This window comes from Mixophyes fleayi, chromosome 12 (assembly GCF_038048845.1).
Source record: "Mixophyes fleayi isolate aMixFle1 chromosome 12, aMixFle1.hap1, whole genome shotgun sequence".
Taxonomy (NCBI): domain Eukaryota; kingdom Metazoa; phylum Chordata; class Amphibia; order Anura; family Limnodynastidae; genus Mixophyes; species Mixophyes fleayi.
In genome coordinates this window covers 65,242,853-65,256,161 of record NC_134413.1, presented here as the reverse complement: position 1 = coordinate 65,256,161, position 13,309 = coordinate 65,242,853, and positions in this window count along the sequence as shown.

Genomic DNA, 13,309 nt, shown 5'->3' with positions numbered 1-13,309 from the left:
CCTTAGAAGGCAAGAGTCTTTGTGCCCACCTCCGCCGCAAGACTAGGGTGGGCTCCTTTCTCCCCTGGGTAGGCTGAATGATTGGCTGCTATAGGCAACATTTCCATTTTTCAAACCAGCCGGAAACTCGCAACTTGAGAAATTTAGCCCTAGAACTTATAGACCCACTAAGCATCTTTTTTTTATTATTGCAATCTGGGTGGACTAGTATGCAATGTGTTTCACTTAGCCTTCCAGGAGTCAACTTATTAAAATGACTGGGAGTGCGCACGTTACCTCCACCCCACCATTTAACTGAAACAATTCTATGCATCAGTGGCACCGCCTGTGCTAATAACCTACAATGTTAAGTGTGATGTAGTGATGTTCGTAAATATTTGGGCTTTACAGTCAAACCAGTAATATTCCCATTTATACACGCATGATTACACGACCACAGCACCACAATCCCAGTACTCGTGCCGGAGAGCCGTAATATATCCCTGATATCACCAAAGCGCAGTTTAATAATTCAGTACTTAATATTGCAATAAAATCCTTGAAGAATACACTGATAAATACATATTATCTATTTTCTTTATGATAGTTATACAATACAAATGTGCAAAATTTAATATTTTGGCTGGAGTGTCCAACACCAGGTTGCACTTACAACTCTTTCCACAAGATGAGTATTACAATATGTATAGAAACAATGATTAATTCTTGCAGCGATTCCTAATTGCTGTTTACGAAAGAAAGCTGATGTCTTCTGTACAATTCCCGATGGGTGTAGCAGCTGTGTACCAGGAGAGTTAGTGAAATTATAACTGTGTAAAAACACTTATGATATGTTATTTGTATACATGAAAGCTCCAGAGTATACTATAGAAAATAAGAGTAGATAAAATAAAATCTTTTCATAATAAATATTCCATATAGTTTATGAATACCTTACACTGTATAGCATATACATGTAAATTCAATGTGAAAAATGAGTTAACATTCACGAGCACATATCTTCCAATGCAATATTAGATAAACAAAATAACATAGTAAGAAAAATTAAAAGTGTAGTCATGTTTCTTTGGTGCAAATGTTTACGTATTTGATATACAATATATTAACTGTAAAGCAAATGCAAGGAATTAATTAAAGCATTAATAAAATGAAAAATAAAATTCTTGTCCATTTGCTATAGAATATTATAGGTAGTGAAAGCACAGATGCCTACTCTCCAGAAATGGCCTGGAAACTCCCGTGTTATTAGGAGACCGCCTAAACTTCTGGGCATACAGGCAATTCTTCCTGAAGAACACTCACCGGCTTTGCGTAGTCGGTGGGACCACCACGCAATTATGGAGATTGCTCAGTAGCGCATTTTCGGAATGATATATACAACATCTTGAGCTCAAGGATTGTTGACTAGACGGTTATATCTGGAAGAACTGCCCAGATCAATGGGCATCATTAATTAATGTGTATTGGAAAAAAAGAGAGACCTGAGGACTTTCTATCAATAGCAGATAGAAATACAGAATTGTGCTACTTCTGTAGCTTGTATTTACATTTTAAATGGATGTACGTTATAGCTTTTAATCATAGAAAGCAGAACAGTCGCCAATGTTTTAAAAGAAATTACCACCATTTCACTTGTCCGGGAGACTCCCAAAATTCGGGTCGGTCTTCTGGACTCCCGGGAGAGCAGGCAAGTCTCCCGCATCCCGTAACTGCCTAGCCTAAATGACGCGAACCGCGGTGAATCTCATCAATTTGACCCCGCCCCCGTGACAAAATGGCATTTTCATCGGGAGGCGGGGCCAAGAAGACGCTCCTCCCGCCCTGTAGTCACGACCCTCTCCCGAACTACTCTTGCCAGAAGTAGGCAAGTATGTTGTACCACCGATCCTACATGTACTACCGATCCCACCTATCTGATTATCACTAGTCATTATTCTGTTCAACAAGCATTTTTAATAGCCAAACCTCTTATCAGAGTGCCTATATATGTTATATACTATATCCGCTTACAAGCAAAAGTGTTGTATTATTTATTTATTATATTTATTTATTATTTTAAGAGTTTTGCGCCCCCTTTTAAAAAACTAGTTACTGTTATATTGAATAAGAACTGAGGGCTGTATCTAAGCTCGAGGGATATTAAAAGCTAAGGCTGTATTGGACTGTATTGGTACTCTGGGGGTTAATTTCTGTGTCTGCTTATGACGTCCATATGAGTCATGGGGAGGAGTTACGGAGTTTATATCAGGAATGGGCGGAGAAGAATCATTCCCTTTTGCAGCTGGACGTTGGACGATTTAGTATCTCTCCTGCATTTACTGCTGTCCCCTGTTGAATATTCTAGTGTATCTCTGTTGACAACAGGGGGTCAGGCATATTTGCGCCCCAAGGGGTTAGGGGTCAGGTGCAATGGCAATTGTGGGACCCTTCCCGGGGGCAGAGTCATGCCAGAGCCAAGAGCACTGGATCCCATCATAGTCAGCGCTCCGGAAGTTCAGCGAGGGCTGGCGGACAAGTGGCTTCTGGGGCCCTCAGGTCGCGATCCAGGAGTAGGTCAGTGCAGGGGAGTGTGGGTGTGGACAGGCAGGGCGGGAGGGCTAGCAGGGCTCCGCGTGAAGCTCACGGGGCCGCCAGTCAAGGGCGCCGCTCTTTGTCTATTGGATCTGTGTCTCATGCGTCATGTACTAACATGCCTCTCCCAGCAGATGGCGGATCTTTCGGTGATGGGTGAATGGATAGGTTCGTACCTCGGGAGGGACAGGCCTTGGCTGAGGCTGAGATGGAAGGTCAGTGGACAGGCTTTGAAGGCGGGTCCGCGCAGCAAGGTGAGATGTATGTATATGATATGTATGAAGAGCAATCTGTGGGGTCCAGTAGCTATAGCTCTAGCATATCTTCTTCAGATCCACAAGGTAGTCCGCAGCGGTAAGTGAAGCGCTTGCGGAAGCACTTTGTTCCTCGACAGTCTGAGCGCACAGCAGTAGATAGGTATAGGTAGTTCGGGGGCTCCCGGCTCACGTGGTACGAGATGGTGCGCTGCGCGAACACAGGCATTTTCCAAGGGGTCAGGAAGTCGATACGTGGTAGGATAGACAGGGGGCGGTTTGTAGACATGTTTGAAGTGTCCAAGCAGGGCAAGAAATTGGTGACAGCAGCTATGGCCCGGGGAGGTGGGGGAGAAGCCAGTTATAAGTCCTATAAGAACTGGCTGTCGGGCGCTTACCTCTTTGCGGCCTGTTATTTAGAGATGCGCCCTGGCGAATGGATGGATATGCTAAAATACCTGCATATGGTCCATGAGATGTACGCGTCCTCTTGTCTCGGGGTGTGGCTGGCCTACAATGAGGTGTTCAGGGAGAAATTTGATGGGCACGCCAGCCTGATGTTGGGCTAAAAGGATGTAGAGACATGGTTGAAGGTGTCCCAAGATGGTAGGGGGGCGGTGGCTGCGAGCTCCACTTGGTGGAGGCAGACAGGGCGGATGAAGGGGAAAGCGCCCTTTCTCAGCAAGGGCCGCTGCTTTCTGTTCACCCGGTCAAGTTGCCCTCACGGGCAGGGATGTAGATTTGCCCACACATGCATTAAGTGCGGGGAAGGGCACCCAGCAAAGGCATGCGACAGGCAGGATAGAAGAGGAGATGCAAGTAGCCAGCCCGGCACTGGTGCTGGTGAAGGCAGGATCGCCGATTAATTTGGCGAACCTGGACCGGTGGCGTAGCCGCTATCCTCATAGGATGGAGGCTGAGTTTTTGAGGGAAGGTTTTAGTGAGGGGTTTCGAGTGCCTATCGAGGGGCTGGGTTCAGTGTGGTAAAGGGGGGAATTTGAAATCGGCTAGTTTATACCCAGAGATTTTGTTAGCGAAGGTTCAGAAAGAGGTGGTGCTGGGCCGCACGAGTGGACCTTTTCGGAACCCGCCGTATCGAGACGGTGGTGTCCCCGGCAGGGGTGGTTCCTAAGAAGGTGGCGGGGAAATTTTGACTCATCCAGCATCTCTCATTTTTACATGGCGCATCGGTGAAGACGCGATCCCAGAGAAATTTTGTAGGGTCATGTACCAGTCCTTTGAGTCGGCCCTGGACATGGTTCGAGGATTCGGTGGAGGGGCATTGATGGGGAAAGTTGACGTTGAGTCGGCTTTTCATTTGGTGGTGCTTCACCTGGATTCTTTCCCGTTTATGGGTTTCAAGCTGAAGGAGGGCTATTATGTAGACAGATGCCTCCCTATGGGTTGCGCGGTGTCCTGTGCATTCTTCGAATGCTTCAGTTCATTTTTGCACTGGTGTATCTGTGCGGGCACAGGCCACCACAGAGTCACCCACTACTTGGATGACTTCTTGGTGGTAGGGCCTGGGGGGGATGAGACTTGCAGGGATATGCTGTTGGCGGTTAAGGCCCTTTTCCATTCCCTGGGTGTACCGGTGGCTGGGGAGAAAACTGAAGGCCCCACCACCCGGTTATCTTAGCTATAGGGGAGGTTTTAGGGCAGGGCAGAGTGACGTTGTGGCAAGCCCAGGCTTTATTGGGACATTTCAATTTTGCCTGCCGGGTGATACCCATGGGCGGGTATTTCGTTGGAAGCTTGAGAGGACAACAGCCGGGAACAGGCGCCCGCATGGTCGAATCTCACTCTCAGAGGAAATCCAGGAGGATTTGGCGGTGTGGGACATGTTCTTGCAGGATTTCAATGGAGTTCGGGTATGGCCTGGCCCTCTGGTGTCCAGTCCAGAACTGGAGCTCTTTACAGATGCATCTGGCTCGGTCGGGTTTGGGGCATATTTTGCTGGGGAGTGGTGTGCCGCTCCATGGCCGGAGGAGTGGGTGTTGTCCGGCTGGAAGGCTAACCTGACACTACTTGAGATTTTCCCCATGATCGTGGCAGTGGAGTTGTGGTCAGGCAGGTTGGTTGGGAAACAAGTAGTATTTTGGTGTGACAACCTCGGTGTAGTGCAGGCGATCAATAGGCAGAGGTCCACGTCTCCTCCAGTAATTACGCTCCTGCGTAGGATAGTTTGGCGCTGTCTGGCCTGCGATATATCCTTTCAAGCTCGGCATGTGCCTGGAGTTGAGAACGAGTTGGCGGATACGTTGTCTAGGGGTCAGATGGAGAGATTTAAGGGTCTTGGCTCCTGGGGCATCCCAAACAGATGTGCCATGTCCCTCTCACGTATGGCAGATTGCCAATCCAACATTGAAGGGCTGGCCGAAGCCTCCTTGGCTCCCTCGACTCGAAGAAATATTGGGATGCCTTGATGGAGTAGTGCTCTTTCCGAAGCCAAGGCCTTGGTGGTAAGGAAGGTGGGGACAAGTGCATGTTTGCATTTTTCAGGTAGGCAAGTCTAAGGCATCCATGGTGGGTTCATTGGCGGAGATATCATTTTATGCCAGGAGGAAAGGTGAGAGAGATTACACAAAAAGTTTTTTGATCGCTAAGGCTCTCAAGGGTTGGGCGAGAGAAAAACCAGTTCCTCCGGACCAGAGAAGGTCTATTAGTGACTCATTTTTAAGTAATATGCTGGCCGCTATCCCGGGTATTGCTAGGGACAGCTACGAGGTGCATTTGTGATGTTATATTTTGGCGCTTTGCGGGTGAGCGAGCTAGTGGCTTCCTCTCAGACTTCCCCTTTGTCAGACATACTCAGCCAACACGTAGTAATATCTAGCAGCTTGTGTGTGTTGTAAGGTGAGGAAATCTAAAACTGACCAGTTAGGGTGGGGACGCTGGGTTACATTGGTCCCAAGGGTTGGTTGCTCTGTATGCCTTATTGTAATAATCAGCCAATTTGCCTCCCTTAGACCGAGTGGTGCTCTACCTTGGTTGGTGCATGGTGATAGTTCTCCTCTCACAAGGTACCAGTTTTCAGTGGTGTTTAAATGCATGTTGACGGCTGTGGGTATGGATTGTGCACAGCTTGGCATTCATTCATTTTGGATTGGTGCCACTACATCTGCTGCAGTGGCAGGGGCGTTAGAGCCCGCCATAAAGGAACTAGCCAGGTGGAAAACTAATGGCTACAAAATTTATGTGTGACCCTCTCTTTTTTCCTGAATTTCTCCTTTCTGATCTGAAGCTGCAGGCGGATTCACTTTTGGAAGCAGGGCGCGAGGGAATTTGTCAATTTTTTTTCCTCTAAAGTGGGGCCTGATTGGCTTTTGGCTCCATGAGGTTTGATGGTTTTACCCTCGCTTGTGTTTCAGCTCTTCTCTTTGTTTCCATCTTCTGCTTGTGAGAATGTGTACCTCTTGTATGGTGGACTGCTGATTTATCTTTGCTGGGTGTGCAGGATAAAATCTGGGGGCCGTGCTAGTCCTTTTTCTTCTTCTTTTTTACCAATTCCAGCTGCTGAAAGTGTTGCTGGTATGTGGTCGCTAACATTTGTCTTGTTTTTCACTGCCTTTTTTACAGAACTCGGGACCCCGCGGCTGATCTGGGTGTTGGGACACGTATGTGCATTGGGCTGCTTTGCATAGGGCTATAGGTGATACTTCAGCTATTCCGGGGTCAGTTGTAGTTCAGTGGATTGGTCAGAGGGGTGTAAGATGGATGGGTTTTCGGAAGTTGTTGGTAGATGAGATTGCTAAAAGTGTTGTGCCTCATGTGTTGGTTATTCATCTGGGAGGAAATGACTTGGTGTCACGGGAACAAGGAGTCTTGCCCAGGAATTCACCAGATGACTGGGCTTACCAGAGTAGTGAAGTTAACACAACGGTCCTCTGGTAGCAGGGTGACTAGCGGAACATATATCATAGCAGATGGAGAGAGAATGCCAATAAAGAATAGGAAAGTCAGTGACTTGCATCAATCTTGGTCAGTGAATCAGCGACTAGCTGATATAGTGGAAAGGCAGATTTGAACACGGAGATCAGGATGGACGTGAGCAGATGCGGGAAGTTAGTAGGGAAGTCAGTGGTCTGCGTACAGCAAGTTGTACCACTGCTATGGTGAGAAGACTTGTCCAGGTGCAGGTAGGTAGCGGGGAAGTCAGTGGTCTGCGTACAGAAAGTTGTACCACTGCTTAATAGGTGAGGATGTGTACAGGTGTCGATGAGTGGAGGCATACAAAGGATAATAGGATGCAGACACTGAGAGCACAGAGGAACTTGATCCCAATAGATATGCAGCGTATCCAGCAAAGTCTATAACGGTATGTGGCGCTGCTTGGTAGAGACTTGCTCAGCACAGATATGCAGGCCAATAAAGGATAGTCAATCACAATTATGCATATAACGACTGAGTAGTACGGTTAATTCCAAACAGATATGCAGCGTAACAATAACAGTCTATAGCAGGTATGGATACCGCTGCTGAGAGTGAAAACTTGTCCTAGCGGATATGCAGAGTAAACGTAGAAAGTCAATAACAGATAGGCATACCGCTATTCAGTAGAACAGTCTGTCCACAGGAAGATGCAGGGACTGCAGAGACGCTGAACGGCAGAGACTAGTGTAGGAACCACAGGTGAGTAGATCCGGTAATCAGAGTCCAGCTGAGGACACAGGCAGGAAACAGGAGATTGTAGCAGGTATGGAAACCAGCGATGAGTAGCACAGGGAATCCACAGGAACTGAAGACACTAGTAGTACACAGGAGACAGTAGCGGGTATGGAGACCAGCGATGAGTAGAACAGGAATCAGCAGGAAACTGAAGACACTAGTAGAACACAGGAGACACCTTCAGAGACTCACAGGGAATGAGACTCAAGATCAGGCAATGAGGTAATGAGCACAGGTGCCTTAAATAGGGAGAGTTGCCTGATCAACCAATTAGATTAAAAGCAAAAGTCACAAGAGTTTTTGGGTGCTGCGCATGCGCAGTCCATCAGGATGGCGGACGGCCGCGGTTCAAGATAGGTGCCGGCAGGAAGGTTAGGGAGCCACGCACCAGTGTAGAGGCACTCACGGTCCGGTGAGTGACAGTACTCCCCCTTTTAAAGGTGGGCACAGAACACATGGAGCCGGGTTTGCCCGGATTCTTGGAATATCATTTTTTTAGAAGAGCTGGGGCGTTGAGATCATCTGCCCGGATCCACGAACGCTCCTATGGACCAAAGCCCTTCCAATGTACAAGGAAACGAAGAACTCCTCGCGAAATTTTTGCGTCTAATATATGAGTGATCTCAAACTCCTCCTCTTGATGAACTTGAACTGGCCGAGGTGCTGAAGGAGGAACAGAGAAACGGTTGATGATAAGAGGCTTGAGTAATGACACATGGAAGGCGTTGGAGACACAAAGGTTCTTAGGTAGTAGAAGTTTGAAGCAGACTGGATTTATCACTTGAGTGATCCTATATGGACCAATGAAATGAGGATAGAACTTCATAGATGGAACCTTCAAGCGAATATTTTTGGTAGAAAGCCATACACGATCTCCAATCTTAAGTGGTGGAATAGCCCGCCTCTTTTTATCCGCAAAGGACTTGTATCTGGCAGATGTCTTCTTTAAACAGGTTTTAACCTGAGACCAGATCTCTTTGAAGGTCTGACAAACAGTCTCCACAGCAGGAACTTGGGTGGGAGGGAGGGCAGGAAATTCCAGGAAAGACGGATGGTGACCGTAAACCACAAAGAATGGACTTCTTGAAGATGACTCGTGATACATGTTGTTATGGACAACTTCAGCCCATGGGAGTAAATCTACCCAGTTGTCTTGGTTGGCTGAGGAGAACATCCTAATGAAAGTTTCAAGATCTTGATTGACTCTCTTGGTCTGTCCGTTTGATTGAGGATGGTAGGAAGATGAGAGTAATAATCGAATACCCAAGGTTTTACAAAGGGCTCGCCAGAATCTGGAAACGAATTGCACTCCCCTATCCGAAACAATGTCAGAAGGACATCCATGAATTCGGAAAATCTCTTTGAGGAAATGATCAGCCAGAGTAGATGAAGAAGGTAAACCGGTCAAAGGAACTAAATGTGCCATTTTCGAAAATCGATCCACCACTACCCAGATGATATTACAATTTTTACTTGGAGGAAGATCGGTGACAAAGTCCATACTAATATGGGTCCAAGGTTTGGAAGGAATAGGTAGTGGTTGCAGTAATCCCGCTGGTGTTCTGCGGGGAGTTTTAAACTGGGAACACAGCTCACAAGCGGCCACAAAGTCTTTGACGTCTTTCCTCATAGAGGGCCACCAGTAGCTTCGAGAAATGATTTCTAAGGTCTTGCGTTCACCCGAATGTCCAGAAAAACGTGAAGAATGAAACCAAGACAAAATTTTCCTCCTAAGAGATGGAGGCACGAGGGTTCTCCCAAATGGTAGCACCTTGGTGGATGAAGTGGCCAGAGACACACACTTAGGGTCTAATATAGAATGGTTAGGACCATCTTTAACGTCTGAGGACGTCACGAATGCCCGAGACAGGGCGTCTGCTTTTTTATTTTTGGAAGCCGGTTTGAAGGTTATAATAAGTTCAAAACGGGAAAAGAAAAGAGACCATCTTGCTTGACGGGGATTCAAACATTGAGCTGACTGTAGATATGACAGGTTTTTGTGATCCGTAAAAATGGTTACAGGATGACGAGCTCCCTCCAGTAGATATCTCCACTCCTCTAATGCTGCTTTTATGGCCAACAACTCCTTGTCCCCGATGGTATAATTCCTCTCCGCGGGTAGAAGACCTTGGGAATAAAAGGCACAAGGATGGAATTTTTGTTGCTCCGATCTTCGGGATAATATGGCCCCTAAGCCAACATTAGAGGCGTCTACCTCTAGGAAGAAGGGAAGCGTCACATCAGGCTGTCGAAGAACAGAAGCGGAAGAGAAGGACTCTTTGAGAGACTGGAAAGCTTGAAGAGCCTCGGAGGACCATAGCTTAGTGTTAGCCCCCTTGCGGGTCAGGGCCACTATAGGAGAGGCAATGGACGAAAAACCTTGAATGAAGCATCTCTAATAATTCGCAAAACCTAAAAAACGTTGGATTGCTCGGAGAGTAGTTGGCTGGGGCCAACGTAATACCGCGTTCACCTTTTCTGGATCCATCTTAAGACCGACCCCGGACACAATATATTCCAGGAATGGAATCTGGGATAACTCGAATGAACATTTCTCTAATTTGCAAAATAAAGAATTTCTTCAGAGTCTGGAAAGGACCTCTGCCACATGTTGATGATGAAATGGGAAGATCCTGGGAAAAAATTAATATGTCGTCCAGATAGACGACGACACAGACATACAGCAAGTCCCGGAAGATCTCATTCACGAAACCCTGGAAGACAGCGTGGGCATTACACAACCCGAAGGGCATAACTAGATATTCATAATGGCCATCCCTGGTGTTAAAAGCTGTCTTCCATTTGTCTCCGGACTTTATCCGGATTAAATTATAGGCACCTCGAAGATCCAACTTGGTAATGATCCGGGCTCCCTTAATGCGATCGAAGAGCTCGGTAATTAACGGAATAGGATACCGATTTTTGATGGTAATGGCATTGAGTCAACGAAAATCTATACAGGGATGTAATGATCCATCTTTCTTCTTTACGAAAAAGAACCCCGCTCCAGCGGGGGAGGTAGAAGGTCGGATAAATCCTCGCTGGAGGTTCTCCTTAATATACTCAGATGTAGCTTGAGTCTCAGGTAATGAAAGTGGATACACACGGCCCCTAGGAGGATTCTTGCCAGGTTGTAAATCAATCGGACAATCCCATGCCCGATGAGGAGGAAGGCGTTCTGATTGAACCTTATCGAACACATCCGCTAAGGAAGCATACTGTGGGGGGAGACCCGGAGGACACGGTGAAATGGAAGACTGCTGTATTTTGAGCGGAACAACTTGAGAGAGACAACGATGATGACATTCGGGACCCCAGGAAGTGACTTGAGGAGTGTTCCAGTCAATCTGAGGGGAATGAAGTTGAAGCCATGAAAGGCCTAGTACGATTGGACTGGTAGTAACAGGAAGGATCAGTAAATACATTTTTTCCTGGTGTAAGGCTCCAATTTAAAGAGTCAGTGGAGACGTACTTTGAGTAATGAGACCATTAATTATACGTGACCCATCGATAGCAGTAACGGCAATGGGTACCTTTAAGGAAATCACTGGTAGAGACCATTGATTCACTAGGGAACTAGAGATAAAATTTTCGGCAGCTCCAGAATCTATAAGTGCTTGAGAGACAAAGGATTTGGTAGCAAAGGAAACGGTGACATCAAAAGCACAAACTTTCACATTCGTAGAACATGGAGAGGACTCCAGGGATCCTAACCTTACCTCTCCAGAACTGGTTAGGGCCTGGCATTTCCCGACTTCCTAGGACATGAGTTCAGCATGTGAGTAGAGTCAGCGCAATAGATACAGAGTCTATTTTTCACTCTTCATTCTTTCTCCTCTGATGTTAGTTTAGAGCGACCTACCTCCATAGGTTCTACTGGAGGTGGAGAATGACGAATTTGAGATACTGAGCGAAGAGGCGCTTTGCAGGAAGTTACTCTCTCGGAATCTCTCTCACGAAATCTCATGTCTACACGATGGCAAAGGGAAATCAAATCATCCAAGGAGGAGGGTAATTCTTGAGAGGTCAGTGCGTCTTTAATTTTATCGGAAAGCCCCTGCCAGAAGGCGGCGATCAATGCCTCAGTGTTCCACTGAAGTTCAGAGGCAAGTATTCAAAATTGAATGAGATACTGAGCTACAGTCCGAGATCTTTGGCGTAGTCGGAGGATACTGGAAGCTGCAGAGATAACACGACCAGGTTCGTCAAAAATACTTTGAAACGTAGAAATAAACATGGCGCTATCTTGCAATAAAGGGTCATTTCTTTCCCACAGAGGGGAGGCCCATGCGAGAGCCTGTCCGGAAAACAAAGAGATGAGGTAGGTCACTTTGGAACGATGAGTAGAGAAGTTATGCGGTTGAAGTTCAAAATGAATGGAGCATTGGTTAAGAAAGCCCCTACAAGTTTTGGGATCTCCATCATATTTAGAAGGAGTAGGCAGGTGTAGCGTGGAAGCGATGGACACCTGGGATGGCACTGGGGAAGGAGATGGAGATACTGGAAGATCAACGGTAGCTCCTACATTTTGCACAGGGGTTCCTTGGGAGGCTAAAGCCTGACAATATTGCAACAACTGTTGTCGGCGAACATCTTTTTGTTTGATTCGGATGACCAGATACTGCAGCATCTCTTTAGCAGTTGGTTCCAATCCTGGGTCTGTCATGGCCTGATCTTACTGTCACGGGCACTAGGAGTCTTGCCCAGGAATTCACCAGATGACTGGGCTTACCAGAGTAGTGAAGTTAACACAACGGTCCTCTGGTAGCAGGGTGACTAGCGGAACATATATCACAGCAGATGGAGAGAGAATGCCAATAAAGAATAGGAAAGTCAGTGACTTGCATCAATCTTGGTCAGTGAATCAGCGACTAGCTGATATAGTGGAAAGGCAGATTTGAACACGGAGATCAGGATGGACGTGAGCAGATGCGGGAAGGTAGAAGGGAAGTCAGTGGTCTGTGTACAGCAAGTTGTACCCCTGCTATGGTGAGAAGACTTGTCCAGGTGCAGGTAGGTAGCGGGGAAGTCAGTGGTCTGCGTACAGCAAGTTGTACCACTGCTTATGGTGAGAAGACTTGTCCCGGTGCAGGTAGGTAGCGGGGAAGTCAGTGGTCTGCGTACAGCAAGTTGTACCACTGCTATGGTGAGAAGACTTGTCCAGGTGCAGGTAGGTAGCGGGGAAGTCAGTGGTCTGCGTACAGCAAGTTGTACCACTGCTTATGGTGAGAAGACTTGTCCAGGTGCAGGTAGGTAGCGGGGAAGTCAGTGGTCTGCGTACAGAAAGTTGTACCACTGCTTAATAGGTGAGAATGTGTACAGGTGTCGATGAGTGGAGGCATACAAAGGATAATAGGATGCAGACACTGAGAGCACAGAGGAACTTGATCCCAATAGATATGCAGCGTATCCAGCAAAGTCTATAACGGTATGTGGCGCTGCTTGGTAGAGACTTGCTCAGCACAGATATGCAGGCCAATAAAGGATAGTCAATCACAATTATGCATATAACGACTGAGTAGTACGGTTAATTCCAAACAGATATGCAGCGTAACAATAACAGTCTATAGCAAGTATGGATACTGCTGCTGAGAGTGAAAACTTGTCCTAGCGGATATGCAGAGTAAACGTAGAAAGTCAATAACAGATAGGCATACCGCTATTCAGTAGAACAGTCTATCCACAGGAAGATGCAGGGACTGCAGAGATGCTGAACGGCAGAGACGAGTGTAGGAACCACAGGTGAGTAGATCCGGTAATCAGAGTCCAGCTGAGGACACAGGCAGGAAACAGGAGATTGTAGCAGGTATGGAAAC